Source organism: Pelmatolapia mariae, linkage group LG23 (assembly GCF_036321145.2).
Source record: "Pelmatolapia mariae isolate MD_Pm_ZW linkage group LG23, Pm_UMD_F_2, whole genome shotgun sequence".
Classification (NCBI taxonomy): domain Eukaryota; kingdom Metazoa; phylum Chordata; class Actinopteri; order Cichliformes; family Cichlidae; genus Pelmatolapia; species Pelmatolapia mariae.
In genome coordinates, this window is record NC_086246.1 from 27,334,626 (window position 1) to 27,347,335 (window position 12,710).

General features: G+C 43.5%; 1 protein-coding gene across 3 annotated transcripts in view; it reads right to left on the minus strand.

Annotated features, from left to right (window-relative positions):
- Nucleotides 1-12,710, minus strand: part of LOC134621347 (nck-associated protein 5-like) — a 182,878-nt gene that overhangs the window by 90,274 nt on the left and 79,894 nt on the right. The window lies entirely within an intron of this gene.

Here is a 12,710-nt window from a genome sequence, read left to right on the forward strand (position 1 = left end):
ATCTGTGCAGAGATCCGTGTGAACGCATGCCCCACACCTGACTAATACACTCGTGTTTACATTACACAATGTGTCTCTTCCCATTACAGCACACTGTACACCATTACACCACCTTCATTTAAAAAAAAAACTCTCTGGAAGTTCTCACTGCAGATATTGTTTTGTTAAACGGGACCGGCCTGGCATTCCTGCAGTCTGTGTTATGGCTGAGCGTCACAGCGCTGTAAAGGGTTAAGTTTCAGGCCACTTATGTACAGGCATGTTCCAGGAGCAACCGAGCATGAGCCAACTGCGCCCGGAGGCAAAAATCGCCGCCAAATATAGAACAATTTGACATTCTGTGTTAAACGTAATTATAGTAATTGGCACGAGCGGTAGTCAAAACAGTATTCCAGTGCAAAACGCTCACTGGCAACGTCTTGCATCCAGTTGGCGCTGGTGTGGAATTATATGATATCTGAACTGCATTCAAGCGCACATGAATGCAATCTGTAATGTACTCTGTGTGTGTTTATGCCTGTGTTTAGGCTAACATATTCCACTCTAAATTTGTCATGTGCATTTCAACCCCAATGGATGCGAGATCCATCACGTCGTAAACTTTTACCAGCTGTGTAAACTGGCCCCGAAATAGTCAGACAGAGTCCAACCTGACGGCTGTTAGAGTCAGGGAGTTTATCTCAAGCCCATCTCTCGTAGAAGGCTCTAGTTTGGTATGCAAAGAGCCATGTTAACACATTAATTACGATGTTTTCATTTTTCCCTCCACATGTTCTCATGAATGTCGTCCAAACGGGTCAAAACGCAGGCACGCGGTCCCTAAACGCCTCATTGTAAAGGATAATTTCATTTTATAACAAGCCGGGTCTTATTTTCCCAGTTATGGACGTTGTTTCGAATGGTTATGATAACATTAACAAAGTTTTACAGGGGCTAGAAACATGAGCAGGCAAACAATCAGACAACAGTTTGGACAGCGATGCAGCCAAATTATCAAAACCATATTGAAAGCATGTAATCTGTCACAGTGGGAAGACGCGAATAGAACGGACAAGCCAGAGCTTTCCACATAAATCAGGATAATCTGGGTTTTGTTTATAACCTGTCAGCTTGTTTGTGTTTATTGCCCATAGACTGTATATAAAAGATGTATGTGGCCACAGTGACATCACCCTTTTGTTTGTGGACTTTTGGATTCTAGATGTTACCATTACAGCTGTCACCATCTTGAATTTTTGGACCTAGAAGAAAGCATGACAAGCTCACTAATGGTTAGCTTAATGCTAGCAGACCTAATAACACATTCATTTAAACAGGTACCCCCAATATAGCTGCAGAAGATTAGCATGCTGTAATCCTGTTTATTTTAATATGGGACCCTTAGAGTGAGCCTCAAGTGGTCACTTGACGAACTGCAGTTTTACACACTTCCATGCTTGCTTAGATTTTCAGCCCTGGATATTTTGCTTATTACAAAAAAAAAAAAAAAAAAAATTAAATGAGCTAAAAACATTTTCAGTGAGGCAGAAAAGTGAATGATTCTCTTTGGACTCGAAGCCCCAACTTTGTATGTTTCACACTTGATGCGTTTGTCCTGTACATCCTGATCTTGTGATGAAAGCCCAAGCTGACAGCTGACCGTGTGCACACTTTCCACCTCTGCTGAAACCCATCACGAAGCTTGGCTCAGTGAGTTTCAGCAGCCGGTAGCGAGAGGTGTGGGCCTCCAGTTTCTCCTGCTGACTGCAATCACCTGATAGCGGTGATGACTTGCTAAACAAGGGAATCCCACCAAGCACCAGTGGAGATACCCAAACCACCTGATAACCCCAGTCACAAATCCACTTCTCTTCAGTACACAAATTGAAATTTCATGAAAATGCAACGAGAATAAGGTTGTCATGTAGTCTGATCATGTCAAAAAGCAGTACTTTAAAGTGGATTTAGTATGGGTTCCTTATTTTCTGTCATATATACAGTTACAATGGAGGATGCTTGTATTAAACATGGTCAAGTGTTCAAATATTGAGCTTAGTTTGTGAGTCACAGGCTCAGGCTTCAAACAAACTCAGTTTCAGACAGTTTTTTTTCTACACTTGGCTCCAAACGAGCAGTTAGCCCTAGCACAGTCATCACAGAAGCCCCACCCACCTGCTGTTTAATCTCTGTTTGTAAAGCGGGACCAGTCAGGATGAAGTTTTCATAAAGCAAGGAGCTGGTTTCAGACAGTGGCTTTGTGTAAGATAAATAAGGCTTATTTTGAACTATAAATCATATAAAGCAGCTCTAGTAGAGTCCACTTAAAGCTTAAACAGTGATTTAACATCTAGTTTGTGATGAAAATCTTGGCTTACATGCCTGGTTTGTGCACCTGCTTTGTTACATTCTTAACTCGCACTACCTGCCATCCACCCACACACCTCACAGATCACGTCCTTCCTTTTCACATGCATTTCCTTCAGCGTCAAACACCGCCCCGTCTCTGAAATAAGACAGACAGCGTGGCGCAGAGCGAACATGATACCCGCCCCGCCGCATTCACAGCAGATCAACCCTGTTTCCTCTGCTCAGTCTCCCGAGCTCAGACGCTGTGTAAACCCTCCGTGTGCACCCGCTCTTTCCTCTAGCGTCGCAGCGGCGGTGGCGTGCATGCATGCAAAGACACGACCTGTCAGGGCCGAGAGAGGATCAATCACAGCTTGAGCTGACATGTTGTGGAGCCCTGCGCTTTGAACTGCATTGTGGGAGGCAGACGTTTAGCCCGTGTTTTCATCACTGTTATCACGGCTCTTCCATACAGGTGGTTTAATCCACTGTACATTGTTTGCTGCTAAGCACATAATGAAAGAGGGAGAAGCGCTGTCTCCTGTATTTTGGTTTCCTCTTTCCCTCGCGGTACTGTACACCGCTATCAAGTGCGTTTAATCTGTCCTCTTAAACACCACATACTGGTTCAGCTTTTTCCCTGCAGAAGTTACTCACTTTGACATAAACACATGCATCCTGATGCATAAAAGATGCATAAATATAAACCATCTCTCTAGTATTGTCATCGAGGCTTATGGGGGAGCTAAACATTTCAATCGTTCTCAGCCACAACTGTACACAGAGTGGCCAGGAGGGATGCATAAATGTTTGGATGAGAGCAGAGCTGCCATGCATTTATGTATTAGCGTCTGCACTCCCGCTGGGTTAAGAGCCCTGATACGCACGCAATCCCCATGGCGCACATAGGGCGCCCTCTTCAGAGGGATCCTGACTCCGGACCGGTCATTCCCATCCTTAATCCTTCTACAACTGTGTTATGTAACCTTCTCTGTACCGATCCGCCCAAAAAAATCAACCCAGTCCCAAACCCTAGTGCGGGACAATAGGCTTACCGATGCGTTTGATAAGTTACAACATCCAAGCCAGCCTGACAGGAAAACAGAGCTACAACTGCCAAGAGAGTAAAGTCGAGATGGGGTGTGAAATGGATTTGCACAACTCTAATTTCTCATGTTCTGCATGGGTTCCCTGACATTCTCATGGAGAAAATGAACTTGAAAAAGTCCCACTTCATTATGTGTAATTAAAAAGTCCTGTGCCAACAAAGGCAACGTATCATTAAAGCATCATTTCCTTAAGACTTTAATGCAGGAATTCCTTTCTGCAGTCGAACCCCAAATGCCGAGATGGCATCAAAATCAGCGTCGGTGTAAACACTTTCATCTGCACGGGCGTCTGAGGGGGTGGGGCTTGCACATCTGTGACCGTTCAATTGGTCCGAATGCATTAGGCAGGTTCAATCAATCACCACGAAGCACTGCGGTGGATGGCGAGGAGTGGCCTGACCTGCGGCGATCCCCCGTTTCCCAGCCACAGCTGGTTCCTGACCTCCTGTCGCTCGTCACGGACCCCCGTCTGCAGTGAAGGGCAGCGGAAAAACATGAGCCACATGTCAGCACCTCACACACCCAGCCATCCAGCCAGCCAGACAACCCGGCACAATGAGCCTTACCTCACCACCGAAGACCATCAATTATTGACGAGGTGAAATGTGATGAGGTTCTGCTGTGAGCACACAAAGAACACACGCCTTTTCAGGCTGCCATGTGGCCTAATAACGTTTTTATTTTCCAAAAAGACACGTTTCTAATCAGCAACATAGTCCTTGTTTGATGTTGTGGAGCAATAATCTACATTAGATACTCAGAAACACTGTTAGTCTGACCAAGTATGTATGATAAATGCCTCCCTGTGATGTGAATCTGGACAACAGTGTGCTTGACAAACACTAAGAATGTGGGTCATCTCAACACCCATACATAACTTTATCATGACTCATACTTAGTTTTAATTTAAGGAGTTGCGTACTGGACTTTGTTTGGACACGTGTGCGCTACACTGAGCAATGTAGTTAGGCGAGTTGAGATGATCACGATTAGCGAGATTAATCCAAAGTCAACAACATGTTGAGCGCTCCGAGTTGTTTATGCTTTTTCCTCCGAGATAACATCTAGCCCTCGGTACTTCACAGGAGTCTGACAGAACGCACCGGGTAGCTTTGTTTTCTTTTTTTTCCCCCTCCGACTCTAAGCATTGACATAATCTTGGAGCGTGTGATTGATGGCGGCAATCTCTGTGAACTAGACTGTGTGAAAATTTTTTTTGCCTTTCCCAGTTAAAAGAACTTCAGGGAATTCTTCAAAACCTCAAAAAGTCAGTGCTTCTTTTATCCTATTAAGTGTCTATGTAGAAAAATTGGCACAATCAGTGGATAAGTTCTTGAGTTGTGGTCTAAAATGTGGCTTTTGAAGACACTTTGACAAGTAAAATCTTATTAATTCTTCCATGTGTTCAATGGAAGTCCTTCAAGAAGTCTCCTCGTCTTCCATCTTCAAGACAGTAGAGTCAAGTCGTGTTAAACAGACCACACTCCTACCTAAAGTAATAGGAAGAGTTTCAGCTTTGATTTCAGTGGACATAAAGGACAAAAAACCTGCACTTAGATTTTCATCAGGACAAACAGCTTTTACAAAAAGCCCAAAACTTTTCATATATCTCAATCAATCAAAATTGTCAAAGTGATTAATGTCTCTCGTCTCATACTGCCAGAACTCTTTCAAATGCTAATTCCCACTACAGATACGGTGAGTCAAGAAAAACTGCAAGCACTCCTAAAGAGCAGATATGCATGCCACTACTTTGTTCAGACTGTTTGCCGAACTGGCAGATAAGTTTCCGAGTTTGGCTGTTTCTAAAGAAGGCAACTGGGTCTTTGGGGACAGGCGAGACGCTACCAAGTGCAACATTTGTAAATCCCCCACAAAACTAAACAACACATATCAGCGCAATCACACGCTATTTTGCCCCTCTGGCCGAGTGTTTAGGCCAGAGTGTTTAGGCATAGGAAAAAAGTGGTTGTATGAGTGTGTGCTTGAATGAATGAATCTTGTAGTTAGAAAGCACTTTGAATGCTTAAACAGAGTAAAAAAACGCTCCATAAGTACCAGTCCATTCACTATCATCGTTGGTGTTGCAGAAATATGCGGAAAATGTCATCTGTTTTCATCTGATTACATTTGTGCCAAATTTGATGGTGTTTTTAGGGTGTTTAAGACATACAGTATCACAAATATGTATGGGGTGGAATAGCTTAATGCCTCTGGCAACAGCTGCCACCTGCAGAGGCATGAAACTCTTCAAAGAATTCTGCAAAAATCTTCAAAATCAGAGTGAAGGCGGTGATTTAAATGCACTGTTTAGTGGGCCAGAACTTCTCCAAAACTTATGAAGTAACAAAGATCAGACATAAGGAATCCTCTGAGAGGAATGCATTTGCCAAGCGTGGATTACCCCTGACTGGCTGTCTGTCTGTCTCCCTAAATGTTTTCTTATTCTGCGAGCAGGGCCTGACCTCAATTGTTTCCAAGCCACAGATGCATTCCTGTCCAGACGAAACGAAACATTGCGGATGAGCAGATGTGCTTTAAAAATGGCCGCAGCACCCGCCCGCCCGCCTGCCTTTCTTGTCTGTCGGGAGGGTTTACTCACCAGCGTGGCTCATGAAGAATGAGGATGGGGCTAGACATGATCACACGGAGGGGCAATCTTAAACACATGGCTGAGCACACATGTACAAACACACTTGCAAAGATATGCAAAGACATGCACACACACACATTTACAGACAACTTTGAATCTTTCATGTGCAATTCATAAATGAGAGATGACTCCAAACTGGAAAGGTGCTGTCGCTGTACCTTAGCAAACACAGTTGAGGGGATATGTGGAAATGGGGCAAGAGAAGGAAAACAGAGCTTATCAAAAAGCATTCCCAGCCACATACTCACACTCCAACAGGTTGTAATCTTGTGTTTGCTTAAAATTTTCCCCAGTGATGGCTGTCTAACTTATGTCGCACCCTCTGACACATAATTGAGTTTAAGTGAGGCACATTTCACAAAAGACTGCAATTACCTCATGATATAGGAGTTCTCCTGTTTTTTGTGAAGTGGAATCAGACAAGATAAACAAAACCAGTTTTTTATTTTTTCTTCCCTGGGAAATTATTATATTTCTCCAGAGATGAACACAAAACATCTCTGCAGATCTATACAGGCTCTGTACGCTTGAGATGAAGCCCAACTGTGTCTAAAGGCCAAGAATGTCTCAGCGTGTGCCAAGACGCCACGCTTAAAGGCAGCAATAAAAGCCTGCTATCATAGACAGAAGCAGGATGAAATGAATTGTAAAATTGGCGATGTGGTGAAGAGTGACGACAATCAAGAGACTAAGATGGCTATTTTACTTCCTCACCTGACCAAAGTGGTATGAAATGGGTGGGTTTGTGTTGGAAAGTTACAGAAACATTTGTGACACTAAGAGGGCGACGTGTGGGAGGATTTTAGACGCTGTTTGATCTTCTAATAAGTGTTTCTTTTGAGGCATGCTGATGTCTTTGTCTGGGTATTTACAGGTGACCTGGGTGGAAAATGAGATGATGCTGAGCAATCTGCTATGAAGCTGAACCTGATCAGTTGCTGTGATAGTCTTTCCATCAACATTGAGTTTTTACAAGACTCTCAAATGTTTTTCCATCCTTTTAGACATGGTATGTGTATTGCTGATGCCTTCATCGGTCTGATAAAGTGACACTGTCATTCAGACATAGGTCCTATTACGTAAATTGTTCTTTAAATACTTTAAGACGTCTTTAAGACTACAAACGTATACCTTGTATTCATTAAAAGTTCATAGGATGAGATGCCATCATATTAACAGAAAGGAACAACTTGCTTCATTGCTGGAAAGTTTTCACTTCCAGTCAGTTTTCACTCAAATTATTGAAGTCAAAAGTCTCAATAATCCTCCTCCAATGAGCGGCCATTTCAGCTTTCAAAAGCTGATTGAAGTTTCTGGTTAGTTCACGCAAAATATTTACCATACGTGCTACGTTGGACACAGTATACAGGATTTTCATATATGTCTGTCCACTAACATGACTTGTACCTAGTTAAAAGTGATGATAAAGAGTTACTACGACCAACTTACCATCACTGCAATATTTTTGTGAAATGTGTTGTGAAGACATGAAGCCAACTTGTTTGTTCTACTCAATGAACCTGCAGTTTTCTTTCAAATTACAATAAAGAAGTCTTAACATGTGAGTAACTGTCTCAACCTTCAAAACTCAATTTCACCTAGGGGACCTGTCCAAGGCGTGCCTCGCCTCTCACACCATCACTGCTGGGCTCAAGTCCTCAAGGAAATGAATGGATGTACAAGGGTGGACAGCAGCCTGCAATACACTTGTTCCTTGTTTCATGGGATAATTAAAACTTCCTAGAACTAACTTACTACCCTTATCACGTTTATGGCAAGGTGACTAAAGTGCTCCTTTAGACATGATAGAGACATGTTTGGAATGAGATAGTAATAGAAAGGAGAGTCTGAAAAGGACATTTTTTTGGCAGATACAGAAGCTTGTTCAAACATCTGCTTATTTGATCACGTTAGATGCCAAAAAATATCTCCGTGAACCCTTAGTTTGTTCTCAAATTATTGTAAGAAAGTCTTAAAAAAGCAATTATGATCTAGGCCACACTACATGCAACATATACGTACGTGGTTGGAGCGTAACGGGGTGACAACAAGTCCAGAGGGAACCGCACCTCTCACTCCATGACAGCTGAGGTAGGCTCCCCTGTGACCCATGAACTGGATGTTAAGAAAATGGATGGATGGAAACTAGATCTCACAGTAGCAGATAGCCATAGTTTTGCACATGGCTACTGTGAGATGTACTTTGTTGAAAGTGACAAGTAAAGGTCACTAGAACTCAGTAGTATTGCATCTTCAATGGAAAAGTGAGCATGGTGCACATTTAGGCACAAAGCAACATTTTCAGAAGACTTCAGATTAATATAATCATTAAGGATGTTTTTCTGAAAGATGCACGAACATGTTCAAATTACCATCAGAAGGTTTTAATAACACCACTCCAGTGAGCCTTTCCACACAGGCTTCTCAGCTTTAAAAGTCCAGTAACCCTGAACAGTGCATTACTGCCAGAAGATGCAAATGCTAAGGTAGCACCCTTTGCATGTTCAGTGCTATAAATGCACCCACATACATATAACCAAGTCACACATTTCATCCATTGTTCTGTATTTCACACCCCGGCTAGCCTGCATTGAGTAATTGGGGAACAGAGATTCATGTGTACTACTGTACTACAATGCTAGAAGGTTCTGCTGACTCATGGAGACCATGCAGAGGCTACAGGGTATTTTACAACAGCTGTCAACACATCGTTTTCAGAGAAGCAGGCAAACAGTAGCCCTTTACAGAAGCGGACAAACGGCCACTGCATATACAATAAAGACAAAGGTGCTGCAAACAAGACGCATTTGAGCCAAGGGTCAGCCATCTCTACTGTCATCCACCTCTGCGGGCACACATATGTGTCCTCAGTGTTCCTGGGCAGCTGTTGCAAAAAGCCATGGCATTAATATAACTATTCTCCATGTGTGCTGCAGGCAGTTTTTCATGCATTTAGTTGCATCGCTTTACTTAGAGTCACTTTGCACTGTAGCTTCCATCTTTAAGTATGTCTGGTCCCAGTAATTCTCTTTTACGTGTTCACAAAATTGCCATAGCGCTCCTGTTCTTGCCCTCTGGCATGTTGGTAACCAAGCAGTTAAAAGCATCTGCACGCTGCCGTAATTCACTCTAAGTAAAGACTGTCACCAAATGGCTAAAATACAACAAGAGAAGTGTTTGGAAAAGAGTTTTACAGCTTCAAAAGGTGAGCTTCTCCAGCAGCCTCTCTCCATTTCCTTTCCAGCTGCGCCAACACCTTCAGCCTCTGGACACGGTCCCGCATGTTTCTCCCACTATTATCCGACGATTTACAGCCAAGATAGAGGGGAGCTGAAGTTTGTTGACATTCCCCGCCCCCGTGCAACCTCAAATACGACACTGACCCCCTTTTCCAACCTCATAAACGGCTCGCTCCGTTGAAAGCGTCACCGTGACAAGGAGAGGAATATGAAACAAGTGGGAGCGCTGGCAAATCAGGCTTAGACCGCTTTGAGCGAGAAAACTTGTGAGGTGCGTGCACGCACTGTGAAAGTGTGTCAGCCTGTGTAAAGTAAACAAGGACAACACCATATTATCTTGTAAACTGTTGGCATGCAGTGCTATGACCTAAAAAACAAATCCAATTTGGGGATTTGCCCCCCCCCCCTTCCAACACTAAGACTTATCAATAAAAGCTCTTACAAAGGAAAAAATTTGCAAGCCAAGATGCTTTCTATACAGAGGCAATATTTTAAGCCAGTTCTGACTGGAAAACAGGCAGTTTAAATGCAAAAAAAAAAAAAACCCCAACCCAGAAGTTTTCGCACCTTTTTGAACTCACATGGAGCAAGTTCATCTGTTTAGAAACCACAAAAATGCTCCAGCTCTAATGACATCACTTAACAGTCAGCGAGGGTGTCTGGGCAATGCTTTGTCTCCAGGCAAAACAGTCAGCTCATGCAATAGACCATTGATAGCTAGCAAATAAAAGCCTTTTATTGGTTATAAATTGTGTCAGACCATTAAACTTTATATTTTTCCCGAGTGACATTGCTCTAACTTGAGCCAACAGGGAGACAGAGGAGGATAGAAAAAGAAAAAAAGACATCTGATAGTCCAATTGTTCTGCATTTCCAACTTGTTAACATCCAAAGCATGAGACTTCAGTTGGAATTAAATGTGTTGTGGCTGCTTGCATCCAAAAAAATAGCTGCTTGGCAAAATGTCAGGATTCTTTACCAAGCATTTTTTTTTCAGATGATGTATTGGCAAAAACAGGTTTGTATTAGCCTGACGGAGCTCTACATACTGTTTTTAGGGATCCTATGTGCAGTTCGAGGGGGATAGCGGGGGGAGGAATGCATTCAAAGCAGCCTTAATTGAGCTGGATGGCCTGCAGTCACAGAAGCAGAGTGTCTCAACAAGACTCAAGCGGGCGAGATCCTGAGATGTGCCTCACACGTATACATCATTAAACTGGCTTACGGCTCCACGGTGCCGATCAGCGCTGCAAAGACTCTGGGAATTATATGGGAAAGTTTGTCTGGAAGGAGCCCTCAACCCCCTCCCTCCTTCAAAATGAAAGTCCTCTGGCTGTCAATGAAGGGGAAGTGCTCCCATGCTGAGGCCCACTGGGCCAGCCATTGAACAGAGGGACATTCCTCAGTAATTCTGTTTGACCTGAGCCCGGCGTGGTAGCTGAGGGTCACCGAATACAGAGCGCCACATACGGGGAGGAGACCAAAGGGGAGGAGGAAAAGTTGGGAAAATCGGATGCACAGGAGTAAGAGTGAGGCAGACTGGTGGAAAGAAAATACAGTCGTCTTTTCCCAGCCTTTGTTTGACAAGTAAACACTCAGGTTATGTCATCTGTCAAGATTGTCCTCCAACAGCAATCCCGTAGGCTGTTTCATAAGCTGTCAACGTGACCTGAAAATGCGTTCAAGATGCAAACAACCTCTGGTGGTGCTGCGAAGAAGTGCCAGGTCAAAGTGGTCGAAAGTGCTTGGTATGAAAGCTGCTGGACTTCTTTGAGGTTCTTGAAGATTTTGAGGAATCCAGATATTTAACCTGCAGCTGAAGGCTGTTGTAGTAGATGCATCAACTTCAGATAAGCAACAAATGCTTTATTTTAACCCAAACCATCATTTTCTTCTATTAATAACCAATAATAGCCTCTGAAAACACCCCAAACTGAAAAATGGGCCCACACAGGACTCAAGACTCAGTTTCCTGGTTAAAAGTTGGCTGTTGTTGGCATCTGTGGTACACTCTGTTGTTCTGTTTACAGAAATCAAATAAATTCTGCCCACATGTGAAGCTGTAAAGGTGCATCAGTCCTTTTCAATCTGCTAGCAAAAACTGGAAAACAGCCCAAAATCTGCAGTGTGGTGGGACTACTGCTGCACTACAAACAGGGCAAAGAAACCATAGATTTTTTAAGAGCTAACTATGCAAATAATCCTCAAATATAGCAAACTCTAACACGCTTGTCCAGCATATTGTAGGGCTGACTGTTTCCCCCTTCAGTGGGGATGGTTGTCACGTTCCAGGAAGGCTTATGTGGGTCGTTTAGGCTCAGCATCCAGCATCCAAACCACTGCAGCACTCACTGTTTACTCCAACCAACGAACTTATGGCAAAACTTCCACCAGCACGTGATGAACTCCTTTTGACCGTTAAATCAAAGCTAGCTAAATGTAGGACACACGATGCAGTAATGAAGTATGTGTGTCATAAAAGAGTGTGGCACCGGGGGCAAACGGGGGGCGGATGTTAATAATGGTTGCACTGTGGCATGGCTGGGATGGAGAGAATTACAGTTTTAATTCTATAAAATCAAATCCCTCCACTTGGCAATCCTCTTATCCAGTAATCCCCAGGTAGGTTTCAGAGAGGGCAACAGGCTCAAACTGCCCACTGTGGCAACACATCTGCCTCCCCCGTGGTCGGTGGGGTTGATATCAATGACTGCTCCTGTGCTCCCCGATAAACACTCTAAACTGAAATCAGACCAAACAGCTGACACATGTCCACCCTCAATTTGTCTCCTTTTCCATCCTTTCCAATAACTTCTTCTTGGTGGCCTTCTGAGAACCAGCCAGCAGCAGGATTTAGGGGTAAATAAATCAAGGTTGGTTTGCGTAGGTGCTTCTGACATCTGCAATACTGGTGCTACCTTTTTTGCGGTGGAAACTGGGCATCAGGAACGTACTGGTGCAAAAGAAATCATAAACAAATAGCAGATAACATGGTGTGTGTGTGTGTGTGTGTGTGTGTGTGTGTGTGTGTGTGTGTGTGTGTGTGTGTGTGTGTGTGTGTGTGTGTGTCGGGGGGATAAGGGGCAAGTATGAAGCAGAGATTTTAGGGCTATGTTTGGCAGCTCGTTGCTGAATACCTCAGTATATACCTAAGTGCCTCATATACTGGGGTACTGCTGCAACCGTAATGTGCTTTAAGTTAACACCTTTTAATCTGCTGTTGGTTACCATTCACATAGATTGCCTACATTCATTGGCATTCCCAGCTGTAAAGCATCCACTCCATGCCAGATGCTATTTTTTGCTCTTGTGATGGGAAGCACCAGTTCCCAGGGCAAAAAAAAAAAAGCTCTCTTTAACTCAAACTCAAAAAAAGACAGAATG